The 12751-nt window shown below is 35.2% G+C and overlaps 1 protein-coding gene across 2 annotated transcripts in view; it reads right to left on the reverse strand.

Annotated features, from left to right (window-relative positions):
- The window catches only part of LOC142345543 (uncharacterized), a 31021-nt gene extending 18427 nt beyond the window's left edge, over positions 1-12594 (reverse strand). Inside the window, exon 1 of one of the 2 annotated variants that reach the window (XM_075397628.1) lies at positions 11867-12594. The gene's annotated coding sequence lies outside the window, so the exon portion shown is untranslated. The remainder of the gene's footprint in view (positions 1-11866) is intronic. The other variant, XM_075397626.1, reaches the window with a different exon arrangement.
- Between the last annotated feature and the right edge of the window lie 157 nt (positions 12595-12751).

The raw sequence follows: 12751 nt of genomic DNA on the forward strand, positions 1-12751 counted from the left end.
CATCTCCTGTTATGGTATGGCCAAGGAAATTAATTTCAGGTATTCCGAATTCGCATTTTTCGATTGACAATTTGAATCCCAGGCTTTTTATTTTAATAAAAATTTGTTCCAAGTTTTCAATAAGTGCATCTCCATCGATTGCTCCTGAATCTAAATCATCGAAATAAACAAAGCATCTGTCGCTTGCAACGCATGCATGAAGGTGTTTGTTTACAAAAGCACTGAAGGCTGTAGGCGATCTGCTTAAGCCTTGCGCAAGTCGCTTGAAAGCAAATGTACGCCCGCCAAAATTAAATGCGAGTAATTGAATACTCAACTCATCTGGCATTTGCATCGAAAAGTAAGCTTGGCTGCAATCCATTTTTGCAAAAATTGATTTACCTGCTAGATGAGCACTGGCATCAGCCATCGTCGGAATAGGAAAATTATGATTCGAGTAGTCATGTCGAAGTAAGTGGTTTATTTTTCTAAGATCAATCAGAATTCGCAGTTTTCCACTCGACTTTCGTTGGGCAAAGATTGGCGAAGAATACTTTGAAAATGGAAGCGTTGTTATGATATCGTAGTATTGCATAAGTGCGAGTTCAATAATTAATTCATCACGTAAATGTATCGGAGTGATCGCATTAGGAGAATATACAGGACGGTTATGCTCAGGCGTTAACTTGACTGGACTGTCGGTGTTTTTCCCTAAATCTAGTCGGTGTCGTGCGAAAATTTTATGATAGCGCACTAGCAGCTCTTCCATTTTTCGTTTTTGGCTAATGTTGAATATTGATTTATCCCAACTGAATTTACTTAGGAATTTTTTTTTCGGCTGGCGTCATTAATGGTTGGGTCAAGCATTTCTTCTTCCCTAAACTTCATTAGAGATTCATAGATTTTTTTCTCTACCCCAATTAATTTTGAAGCGTCTTTACAATTTTCTGGTGTTGGGAACCAAAAGCCATCAGTCCTTTCGGAAAAGATTTGTCGACGTAAGTAACTTGATGTTTTAAGATAATTATTTTCGTACTCGTTATTATTAATCAGACTGCAAAGTGAAGGGTGAATTGGTTTGATAAAAGATGCTTGTTTTGATGTTAGAACCTCAAATTTAGCTACTCTTGTTTTTGCTGTAATTGTGATTTTATTCGGATTGAGATTCATGATTCCAATGTGAGTTCGGCAATTTCCATCTAATATACTAATTGAAGACATTATACAAAGGCCTGACTTACTTTCGAATTGAATTGACGGTTCTATCAGTCCCGAAGTATATTCGTAAGCTCTGTCCGGGTTAATCAACTCGCATTCAAAAATTTCCTGTTGATTTGGATGTATCGTTGTTTTCGAGACTGTGTGTAAAATCTGCGATTTCGAGAGTTTTTTATTCTTTATTGGCGAAGCTAATGAGATAGTTAGGCCTGGTAAATAAAGTAGACCCTTATAAGGATGTATCACAATATTGTATTTGCGAAATAATGGAAGGCCAAGTAACATTAAAGTCATATTTTGCAAGATCAAAAATTCTTCTGTAAACTGACAATTTCCAATAGTTATTTGAATTTGAACACATTTTTCAACACGAGTAACTCTTCCATCTGCCATTTTCACTGATTCGGGGAAAGTTTCTGACGATTTGAGGATCTTGCTCGGCTCCTTTTTCAATATCAAATTAAAGAGTTTAATTGGCAGTGCACTTGAAAATGCGCCTGTGTCTAATAAAGCGTTAATGTGGAAAGTATCAAAAATAAGCGGTACATAGAAAAGTTTCTCTCCTTGTAAAGAAATTTTGCCTGTTTTACATGCTGGGACAAAAGCCGTTAGATAATGTGGTTGATTCAGTTTTTTGATGGGTTTTATCTGTTGAATGGGATGTTTGTCCCACGTTCCGGTAACGTTTTAAACCAACAGTCACTTTTTTTATGTCCCGGTTGTCCACAGCAGTGACAGAATAGATTTCCTCTCCCTCGGTAGGAATTTGAAGTTTGATAGCGTTGTGAAGATTGCCAACGATTAATCCAATTACCTCTGTTTTGGTACGGCCGGCTAGCAAATGAGTTTCGCCCGTGATAATCGTTTTTGTTTGGTTGTCCCCTTGAGCGCATGAAGCCCCGATATGGCCTCCTTTGTATAATGCCCCTCGATAATCTTTGCATATTGTTTCCCAGTTCTTTCTGCGTTTTAACTAGTTCGCGATTTGTATCAGCAATTGAATTGAGCGCTTCCGTCATAGGATTTGCTGAGTCATTAACCGAAAGTGCGTTAAATGCTGTACTGGTTGCTTCTTCATCTGGTAGAATGCTTTTTAACGCTAACCTCTTGGAGACAAATGTGCATAGTTCTTGAACTGTCTTTGTATCTGGCTCCATCAACAATTTAAGTCGAAGTTGGGAGGGCATGCCACTTATGAATGCATCACGTATCCTTCTGGACCTCTCCTGTGATCTATCGCCGCCTGTTGGATTTAGAAAAGCTAAATTTGCTAATCTCGTCAGATCTGTTAAATAATCTTCAGGGGTCTCTCTTGATAAGTTGAATTTTCGTTCTTGAAATTTCAACTTGAATAATTCTATCCTGTTTGCACTTAAATATCGATTTTCGAGAGCTTGGATTGCTTAATCAAAAGTGTCCCTGTCTGCCGTTGGTGTTTCCAAAAAGAAAGCTAGTGCGCCGCCTGTCAAATGAAGTTTAAGGTAATCCAATTTAGCGTTGTTTGGTACTTGCGCAAGTGAGACTGAGCTTCTGATTTGTTCTTTGAAAGTTCGAAAATCTTCTGTTTCGCCACCAGAAAATGGATTGAGAACTACAGTTTGTCCTGAACTTGTTCCCGTGATGCCTGTTCGAATAGCATTTGTGATGGCCGTAGCCATTGCTGTAACGTCTGCCATATTGTCAGTTGGATAGAAGTATTTTTTTTTTTCAAAAAGCAAAGTTCACTTGAATTCGGGGGTGTAAATTAATTATGCAATTTGAATTAGAGGTAAGAATGGATTTAATTTCTGTAAAGTCACTCTCAATTTCCGTTGTATAAAATATATGAATGCCAGGTCGATTGTTGATTTGGTAAAATATAAAAATCGCTGTTTCTAAATTATTTATTGAATAAGATAAAATTGGACCAATATCGTTGTGAACATTAGCCTTGATATTTTTATCAAGAATATTAAAAGTGTTGAAATTCGAAATATCGAACATATTTAGTCTATCAAAAAATAAGAATGTAAAATAAACATTTTGCGTTTGAAAAATGCTATTCTCTTATTTCTAACTGCTTTTTCCTGTCACCAACTTATATTCGCAATAATAAACTAAATTATTGTTAAGTATCTGATATTATTAAGAATATATTTCAGGTCTTCGGATGTGGTTCCTGCAGTTTCCCAAAACAACGAATTCTAATAATCAATTCTCTTCTACATTCCATCTAAACTTTCTTCTTTCAAATTAAACAATATCTTTCTACAACTTCACTTCTTCTAATCCAATCCTTCTAATGGTAAGCTATTCATTCAATAATAATTCATGCATTTTTCCACCAATAAGATTTAACTAAGTTTAAATAGAAATGGCTTAACTTTACATCCAATCAAAGTTTAGACATTACTTTGACGGATAGCCTAAAAAACAGAAGCGCCTAACGAGAATTGTTCTCAAACAATGGGGGTATGGCTCCATTAGAGGGTTTTAAATTATGATTTCAGATCTTATTTTAGGTACAGCTAAGATTTCAACTGTAAAAAAACGTAGCCAGTTTGTGTGCACTTACGATTTGCTTCTAGTAGCAAAATGCTGTCACTTCAGTTCAACTGCTTAACATTGTTATCATTGTGAATAAGATCAATTTTGATCACACAAGAACCAAGAAGTCGACAATATCACTCGAAAAAACAGAAGCATCATACGAAAAATCATATCAGACTAGCCCGACCACCATTTTATTCTTAAAACATTGTTTGACAGCAGGACGAGGATGGGGGGAATTGGAGGGGTTAAACTCTAAGAACTTATGCCTCTTAAACGGGTTCGGTAAATCGAATTTCTAGGACGAAAACTCAAATGATCAGACGAAAACCGATCAGACGAAAATTCGTTGGAGGGAAGTACAAAAACTCGCAAAACAATAAACAAACAGGACTAATACAATTGCTACAATCTATGTTCGAGAGCAATTAAAAACAATTGCAAACTTCATAAACTTCATTATCTCAATAAATCGATTTTGCAAAACAGATGATAACAATTTCCTGATTAATCTGCAGGCGATTACGGAGAGTAGTTTTTTGCTGTCAAAATCTTTGGAAGTTCATTCTCGAGAACCTTTTAAAGAAAATACGTAAATTTTTTAAGACATCACTTTTCTCATTAAAAAAAATTGGTTTTCAGTTCCAAATGTTACCTGTCAATCTTTAGGTGCCATGTAAACCCAAGAAAATTTAGAAACCAGGAGGAAAACCGTTCCTTCGAAGAATTAGTAAATTAAATTGAAAATGGGTGAATTTGCAAACTCCATTGAAAACATAGCCGGCAAATTGTAGCAAATAGCCACTTAAGACAAACATGACGCGCATCGAGATTGAAACAGAAAATTAAGAAAGAGATAGAAATTTGCAGAATATTTTCTGATTATCAAAAAGTGTACTATTTTGGTGTGCAATTTCAGTGAGCTCCTAATAACATACTCAATTCAGCTTTTAAACTGTCAGCTAATGAGCTTAATACTAATCTCAGCTAGCAATCGCTCTATCGAACTTTGATAACTTAATGCACTACGACTTAATGACCGGGCTTCATTATCTTCATTATCTCAAAAAACTTCAGTATCTCAATAAATCGATTTTGCAAAACTGAGATGATAATATTTTCCTGCTTCATCTGTAGGCGATTACGGAGAGTAGTGTTTTTAAGAGATGTTTGCTGGCACAATCTTTGGTAGTTCATTCTCGAGAACCTCTTAAAGAAAATACGTTAATTTTTTTAAAACATCACTTTTCACATTGAAAAACAAAAAAAATGGTTTCCAGTTCCAAATGTTACCTGTCAATCTTTAGGTGCCATGTAAAACCAAGAAAATTTAGAAACCAGAAGGAAAACCGCTCCTTCAAAGAATTTGTAAATTAAATTGAAAATGGGTGAATTTGTAAACTCGATCGAAAACATAGCCGGCAAATTGCAGCAAATAGCCACTTTTGACAAGCATGACGCGCATCGGGATTGAAACAGAAAATAAAGAAAGATATAGAATTTGCAGAATATTTTCTAATTGTCAAAAAATTGTATTAATTTGGTGTGCAATTACAGTGCGCTCCTAATACTATACTCAATGCAGCTTTTAAACTGTCAGCTATTGAGCTTAATACTAATGTCAGCTAGCAATCGCTCTACCGAACTTTGATAACTTAATGCACTACGACTTAATGACCGGGCATCATTATCTCAATAAACTTCATTATCTCAATAAATCGATTTTGCAAAACTGAGATGATAATATTTTCCTGCATAATCTGTAGGCGATTACGGGGAGTAGTTTTTTTAAGAGATGTTTGCTGGCACAATCTTTGGTAGTTCAATCTCGAGAACCTTTTAAAGAAAATACGTTAATTATTTTAAAACATCACTTTCTCATTGAAAAACAAAAAAAAATTTGGTTTCCAGTTCCAAATGTTTCCTGTCAATCTTTAGGTGCCATGTAAAACCAAGAAAATTTAGAAACCAGAAGGAAAGCCGCTCCTTCAAAGAATTTTTAAAATAAATTGAAAATGGGTGAATTTGCAAACTCCATTGAAAACATAGCCGGCAAATTGTAGCAAACAGCCACTTTTGACAAGCATGGCGCGCCTCGGGATTGAAACAGAAAATTAAGAAAGAGATAGAAATTTGCAGAATATTTTCTGATTGTCAAAAAGTACTATTTAGGTGTGCAATTTCAGTGAGCTCCTAATACTATACTCAATTCAGCTTTTAAACTGTCAGCTATTGAGCTTAATACTAATGTCAGCTAGCAATCTCTCTATCGAACTTTGATAACTTAATGCACTACGACTTAATGACCGGGCTTCATTATCTTCATTATCTCAATAAATCGATTTTGCAAAACTGAGATGATAATATTTTCCTGCTTAATCTGTAGGCGATTACGGAGAGTAGTGTTTTTAAGAGATGTTTGCTGGCATAATCTTTGGTAGTTCATTCTCGAGAACCTTTTAAAAAAAGTACGTTAATTTTTTTAAAACATCATTTTTCTCAATGAAAAACAAAAAAAAAATGGTTTCCAGTTCCAAATGTGACCTGTCAATCTTTAGGTGCCCAGTAAAAAACCAATAAAATTTAGAAACCAGAAGGAAAACCGCTCCTTCAAAGAATTTGTAAACTAAATTGAAAATGGGTGAATTTGAAAACTCCGTTGAAAACATAGCCGGCAAATTGTAGCAAAAAGCCACTTTTGACAAGCATGGCGCGCATCGGGATTGAAACAGAAAATTAAGAAAGAGATAGAAATTTGCAGAATATTTTCTAATTGTCAAAAAGTACTATTTAGGTGTGCAATTTCAGTGAGCTCCTAATACTATACTCTATTCAGCTTTTAAACTGTCAGCTATTGAGCTTAATACTAATGTCAGCTAGCAATCACTCTACCGAACTTTGATAACTTAATGCACTACGACTTAATGACCGGGCTTCATTATCTTCATTATCTCAATAAACTTCATTATCTTAATAAATCGATTTTGCAAAACTGAGATGATATTCTGCATAATCTGTAGTCGATTACGGAGAGTAGTGTTTTTAAGAGATGCTTGCAGGCACAATCTTTGGTAGTTCATTCTCGAGAACCTTTTAAAGAAAATACGTTAATTTTTTTAAAACATCACTTTTCTCATTAAAAAACAAAAATGGTTTCCAGTTCCAAATGTTACCTGTCAATCTTAAGGTGCCATGTAAAACCAAGAAAATTTATAAACCAGAAGGAAAACCACTCCTTCAAAGAATTTGTAAAATAAATTGAAAATGGGTGAATTTGCAAACTCCATTGAAAACATGGCCGGCAAATTGTAGCAAATAGCCACTTTTGACAAGGATGGCGCGCCTCAGGATTGAAACAGAAAATTAAGAAAGAGATGAAATTTGCAAAATATTTTCTAATTGTCAAAAAAGGTGTATTAATTTGGTGTGCAATTTCAGTGCGCTCCTAATACTATACTCAATTCAGCTTTTAAACTGTCAGCTATTGAGCTTAATACTAATGTCAGCTAGCAATCGCTCTACCGAACTAGCCCGTTTATTTATTCTGCTCTTTTGACATTTACCGTATTCGCTACATTGCTTAATTCAACGAGTGAGAAACTGAAATCCAATCAGTTGAAACAATGAGTGATTGGGGTAAGCCACAGGTGAAACAGGAAAATCGTGACTTATGTAAAACAGAAAAAGTGATTAAAAAGTAAAGCGAATAAAAAGGAGAGCTCCTAAACAGTAGCCGTTGAGAAGCTGGTAGCGGCTATTGAACACCCAACAGTTGGCAAGACCCGGTTTTCTTTTTTTTCCTCTTTTTAATTAGTAATCGTGTCTGTCCAATTACAAAAAGAAAAACTGTTATTGTCATAACTTCTCCAAAAAATCAACCTTCACCAATTTTTGGCAATTTTTAAACTACTCTGATGATTGTATTAGAAAAATTCGTGATAAAACCTAAATTATGCATTTTGACTGCACACTGTACTTACTACTTGTGGCAAAACTTAAACGACTAACGGCGGAGGAATCGCTTTCGAACGACTCGTGGGAGCTCGAATTTATTGCAGCCTGCTTCAAGCGGAGGGGGTAACTAAAATTACAAAAGAGATTTCACCTTTAATGGTGACGTCGTCGTTTGAAGCCTTTCAAACGTCATCATCAAAAGTTATTATATACCACTTTAAAAACTAAAAAACTTTAAAATTTTGTAAAGTTAAAAAATGACGCCAATTTGGTTGCATTTCTTTGTTTGACTTCTAGCAGAAAACTGCCGCCACTTGAGTTCAGCTGTTTAAGATTGTGAATGAGAGATACTTAGATCAATCTAAACGGTAAAATTCAAGGGCGTAAAAGTCGCTCGAAAAGTCAAAACAGTCAAGGAATAATTTTGCAAAAAATTTTTGCAAAAATTGCTGCATATTTGTTCAAGAACAATTTAAAATATATTAAAAGAAACAATCCCTACGAAGATCGCATAGCAACACTGACTTAAAAACTAGTCAATCTAAAATTTAGTGTTCCGTTTAGCAATCAAATTTGCGAAACTTTGCTGATGAGCAACGGTACTACTGCTAAGAAGCTACCTTTACTAGTTGCCATCATGTTTGTTCCGTTGCTTATCAAAAGTCACTGCGTATCGTTTTGAAAATAAAATTAAAGTTTCGTGTACTTTAAATTAGTTCACATGCTCGCTTTTTCCTCAGAAATAGCCACCACCACAGTAGCCGCAGCTCTCTATTTTGTTCGGACTGGATGCCGCCCAGCTGATATCCATAATAATTTGCTATTGTATCGCTTGTAATTGAAACTATAATTACTAAATGCTATCGTGGACAATTCAGTATTGTTGAAGGGTCAAAAATTGGTTAATATACTCGCCGTAGAGAATGCTAAGGCTCTGAACACTCATCAGTTTCTAATATCTCAAACCCCTAGGGTATAAAACCATACATTTTTTGAAATCGATCAAGCAACATTTGCTTTTAGGGGGACGAATTTTTGATATGATGAAAGGTCTCGATTAATTTTTGTTTATTTTTGAGATCCCAGTAAAAAATTCTACTAAAAAATACAAAAAAGACTTAAAGACTGAAATACTTCGAATTTGAAAAACTTTATGCGACCCATTGGCGTGAAGGGGAAAGGAATTTTAAGCCTCATTTTTTCTCAGAAAACAAAATTTAAAATTTCCAGAGCCTTTCAATTATACCATTTTAGGTAGCTCCGGAAAAGATTCCAATCGTCCAAAATTGCCCTAGTAAAAAACCAGTCTAGTATAAAGTTACTCGCCGCGAATTGAAATTGAAATTTAGAAAAAAATAAGTCACGTTTGATTAAAAAAAACGCCATCAAACCGCTATAAATAATCGGCTGTTTCGCTATCGGAACCGTTTGGTTAAATTTTTAAGAAAACTTTTCTATCAATAATCTGGAAAATTCTACTCTTAACTTCAATTTTAAAACATAGCAGGCAGATTGCCAGAAAATAGCCGCAATAGCTGCGTATCTGCAGTCTAAAAAACCAGTAAAAAAAGACTACTCTTTTCTGCCCTCTATGTTCTAAGAAATTACTCTTTTCATTAAAGCTATCATTCTACCAGTTGCCCTCAAATACCCTTCAATTCGAGTGATATCCACACATTTGACCGTACCTTTGAATTAAAATTAAAAAAAGTCAATTTCAAAGTGAGGAAGTCATCTTTGAGATAAAGGTCAGTCACTTGTAGACAAAAACTTAATCACGCGAATGACTCTCTCCACTACGAGTGAAAAAATACATCACGCACGTAATTCAGTATACATTGCACGCACGTTATTCATTGCATGAACGGATGAACAAAAAGCAGATTTGAAGTGGTTGTAACGTCATATGGTCGTAACAAAAATTTTGACGACGAAATAAAAACAAGTCCTGAATTACAACCCAAAGAATTGATTTAGATCTGACCTGACAAAAAAGGCCGTGTCAGATGTCCAATGAGAACAATTAGCTTGACACCATGGAGATAAAGCAATTTTTCCAAGAACAAAAAAACAAGAAAGACTAGAGAATCAGATCTGTTTTTTAAAGACATGGTCAAAATCAGAGACGACTTCTAAGAACTCATGCCACTAAATAAACTCCCATGTTTCTCATTATCAACCGACGAAAACTGTCATTAATGAGGTTAAGTGATAAGACAACAGTAAGTTCAATGAATACTTGCAAAACAAAAATTCACCAATAGTTTTTTTAAAAAACGGGCAGCGTATAAGTCAAAGAAAGCAATGCCTATGAACTGAAACTATTTCAAACAAAAAGAAAAACTTGTTTGAAAACAATGAAAACGGTCGAATATGAGACAAAGATATAAGAACATAGATGGCAGATTGCCAGAAAAGAACCGAAATAGATCCGTAGATCTGCAGTCTTAAAAAAACACTAAAAAAGTGACAAAAAAATTCGTCTTCTCATTGAAAGCTGATATGTTATATTTTGATTTAAAACTTGTATTAGTTTTTGCTGCCTCTATTAGCTGCTCTCAAATAACCTTCATTTAGAGTGACACACCCATTTGACCTTATCAAATCATTAAGTCACTTTTGAGAGTGAGGTAAGTCAAGTGTGACCAATTTAATCAGGCGAATGAACAAAAAAAACTCGCTCCACTAAGAGCGAGAAATGACGTCACACACGCACTTCAATTGAAGCTGCATGAACGAATGAACGAAAAGCAGATTTGAAGTGGTTGTGACGTCATATGGTCGTAACAAAAATCGCGACGACGAAATAATAAAAAAAACCAAGAGAAGGCCAATAATAGCCCCAGCTATCGCTGTGCGGCTATGAATGAAAAAGTTAACACCTAAAACTCCAAAACTCAAAAATTCTATATTTCTTGAAAACCATTGATGCCAAAGTCATAGAAGGCACCAGCTTTGAACAGAAACAATTTCATCGACTAAAATAACCTGTATTAACAACCTGAAGTAGTGTCTAAGTCGTGAAAAATAATAAGCTATTAACTCAGACCATTAATTAGTTTCTTTTGCGCTTCATTATCAATCAATGAGACCTGTCATTGATGATACTAAGTGATAAGACAACAGAAATGATTTTTGAAAGTGGGCAAAATCAAATATTTTTTTATAGATTTTTGAAAAAAGTGTTTAGGTCATAACAAGTTTCAGCTGGTCCTTGATGAATTCTAGCAATATAAACTAGGCGCAATCAGAACACATGTGTATCATGATAAAAGCACTGAAGGAAAAGAAATTCTTGACACAGGAGTCAAATTGACGCACGTGAAAAGAAACTTCTCAAAAACCGAAAATTTATTCAAACACCAATTTCTGACTCCACTTTATGGGTAGTTCGATAAATCATGTCTTAAACCTACCCTAATTTTTGCTCCCTTTGGCACCTCATTGTGACTAAAATCACCACTCTAATTTGCCTTCTCGCTGACTTGAAAAAGCCGAAAAAAAGCGTTAACAGATCTTTAAAAAAGACAGCACACCAATGCAATCCAAATCCTTTGGATTTTAAAAACCAAGAGAATGCCAATAATTGCGCCAGCTATCGCTGCGCGGCTATGAATAAAATTCAACGCTTTCGTACCCTTTGGTTCTCTAAATACGTTAGAACAAAATTTCAGTCCCCGGGCCTCGTGCCTAGCACTCTCCTCAGGGCACTAAGTCCCTCGTTGGACAAAGATTTTGTTCTAACACATACAAAAATAGCTGTTTGCGGATTTTGAGCAATCAAATAGACGCAAAAGCCTGCGACAAGTAAAGAACCGTCAACATGATAAAGCACACCATGATAAGGCACCATTTTACAGCCTTAAAAGTGATGGGGGTGGTAGGGTTGTGAGAGAACTGGACGGGAGGGGTCCAAATCACCAGACTGGAGGGGGGTGGACGAGGGGTTGTGTTTGGGGGTGATTGAAGGCGAACGTTAGTTCATAATAGCCAGTTTAAAAAAGCTGAAACGCAAGCGAATAATAGCAAAAACATTGGGCATACATATGAACTTCAATGTACCGACATCTAGAGGGTTTTAAATTTGACCTTTGAACTGGCGTTTGAACTTTATGCTACGGACTATGATAAAATAAAATTCTCATAAAACAAAAAAAACGAATAAAATGAAAAATTTAAAAATGACCATTTTGAGCAGCTGCCTCTGCAATCGACTCATTGCAAATAAGAGTCTGCACATGAGGAGGTTCTTTCTCAGTTTCCTTCAAATAGTAGTTCCATTGTTGCACTGTAACGATCTGTTGTGCTCTGTAGTTGATATAGGAATCGCCAAGAACCTCCAGTCGCTTTCTCTCAAACTCCCACCCACTCTCTGCAATTGTCTAAATAATAAAAATAATTGAATTGTATTGTTTAGTTTAGGATGGAAAGTGAGTAGAAGAAACCTAATGTAAAAACTCTTATTTGATTGAGAATCAGAAACTATTAGTTCATTTGTTTTCTGTTTTAATGTAGTTTATTTCATTCAGTGGAGTTTTTTTACAAACATTGTCAGCAAAGAATACGAAGCGATTAAATTGAAAGATTATTTGGGGCATAGAAGTTTGTTATATGCGTCGTAATTATGGCCATTGCCGTGATATTCTTCTCGAATCTCATGTCCTACCAGCTGAATTAATTATTTCGATGTTCAGTATGATGAAACTTCACACAGACTTGAGTCAGTGAGGTACATGAGAAAACTTTAAAAATTGAGCAAACCGCCTACAATTACAACAGAACAAACGGATAAAACAGCTGATAATATAAACAAACGCATACTAAGCAGAGTAAACGATTGAGTTTGAAGAGCATACAAAAGTGGAATAAGTTACCTTTTAATTATAGAGCGAAGGAAAAAAATACTTCATCAGAGCTTTAACACAGTTCTTGCATAGTCACCATGAAAATATACCAACAGACAGACAATTAGGATCATTCGGATCCTACATAGGAGGGAACAGCTAAATGTGGAATATCAATCAAAAATCAGAAGTTCACTAGTAGATTTATATATATGTATATATATACA

This window comes from Convolutriloba macropyga, chromosome 9, assembly GCF_964194025.1.
Source record: "Convolutriloba macropyga chromosome 9, txConMacr16.3, whole genome shotgun sequence".
NCBI classification, from domain to species: domain Eukaryota; kingdom Metazoa; phylum Xenacoelomorpha; order Acoela; family Convolutidae; genus Convolutriloba; species Convolutriloba macropyga.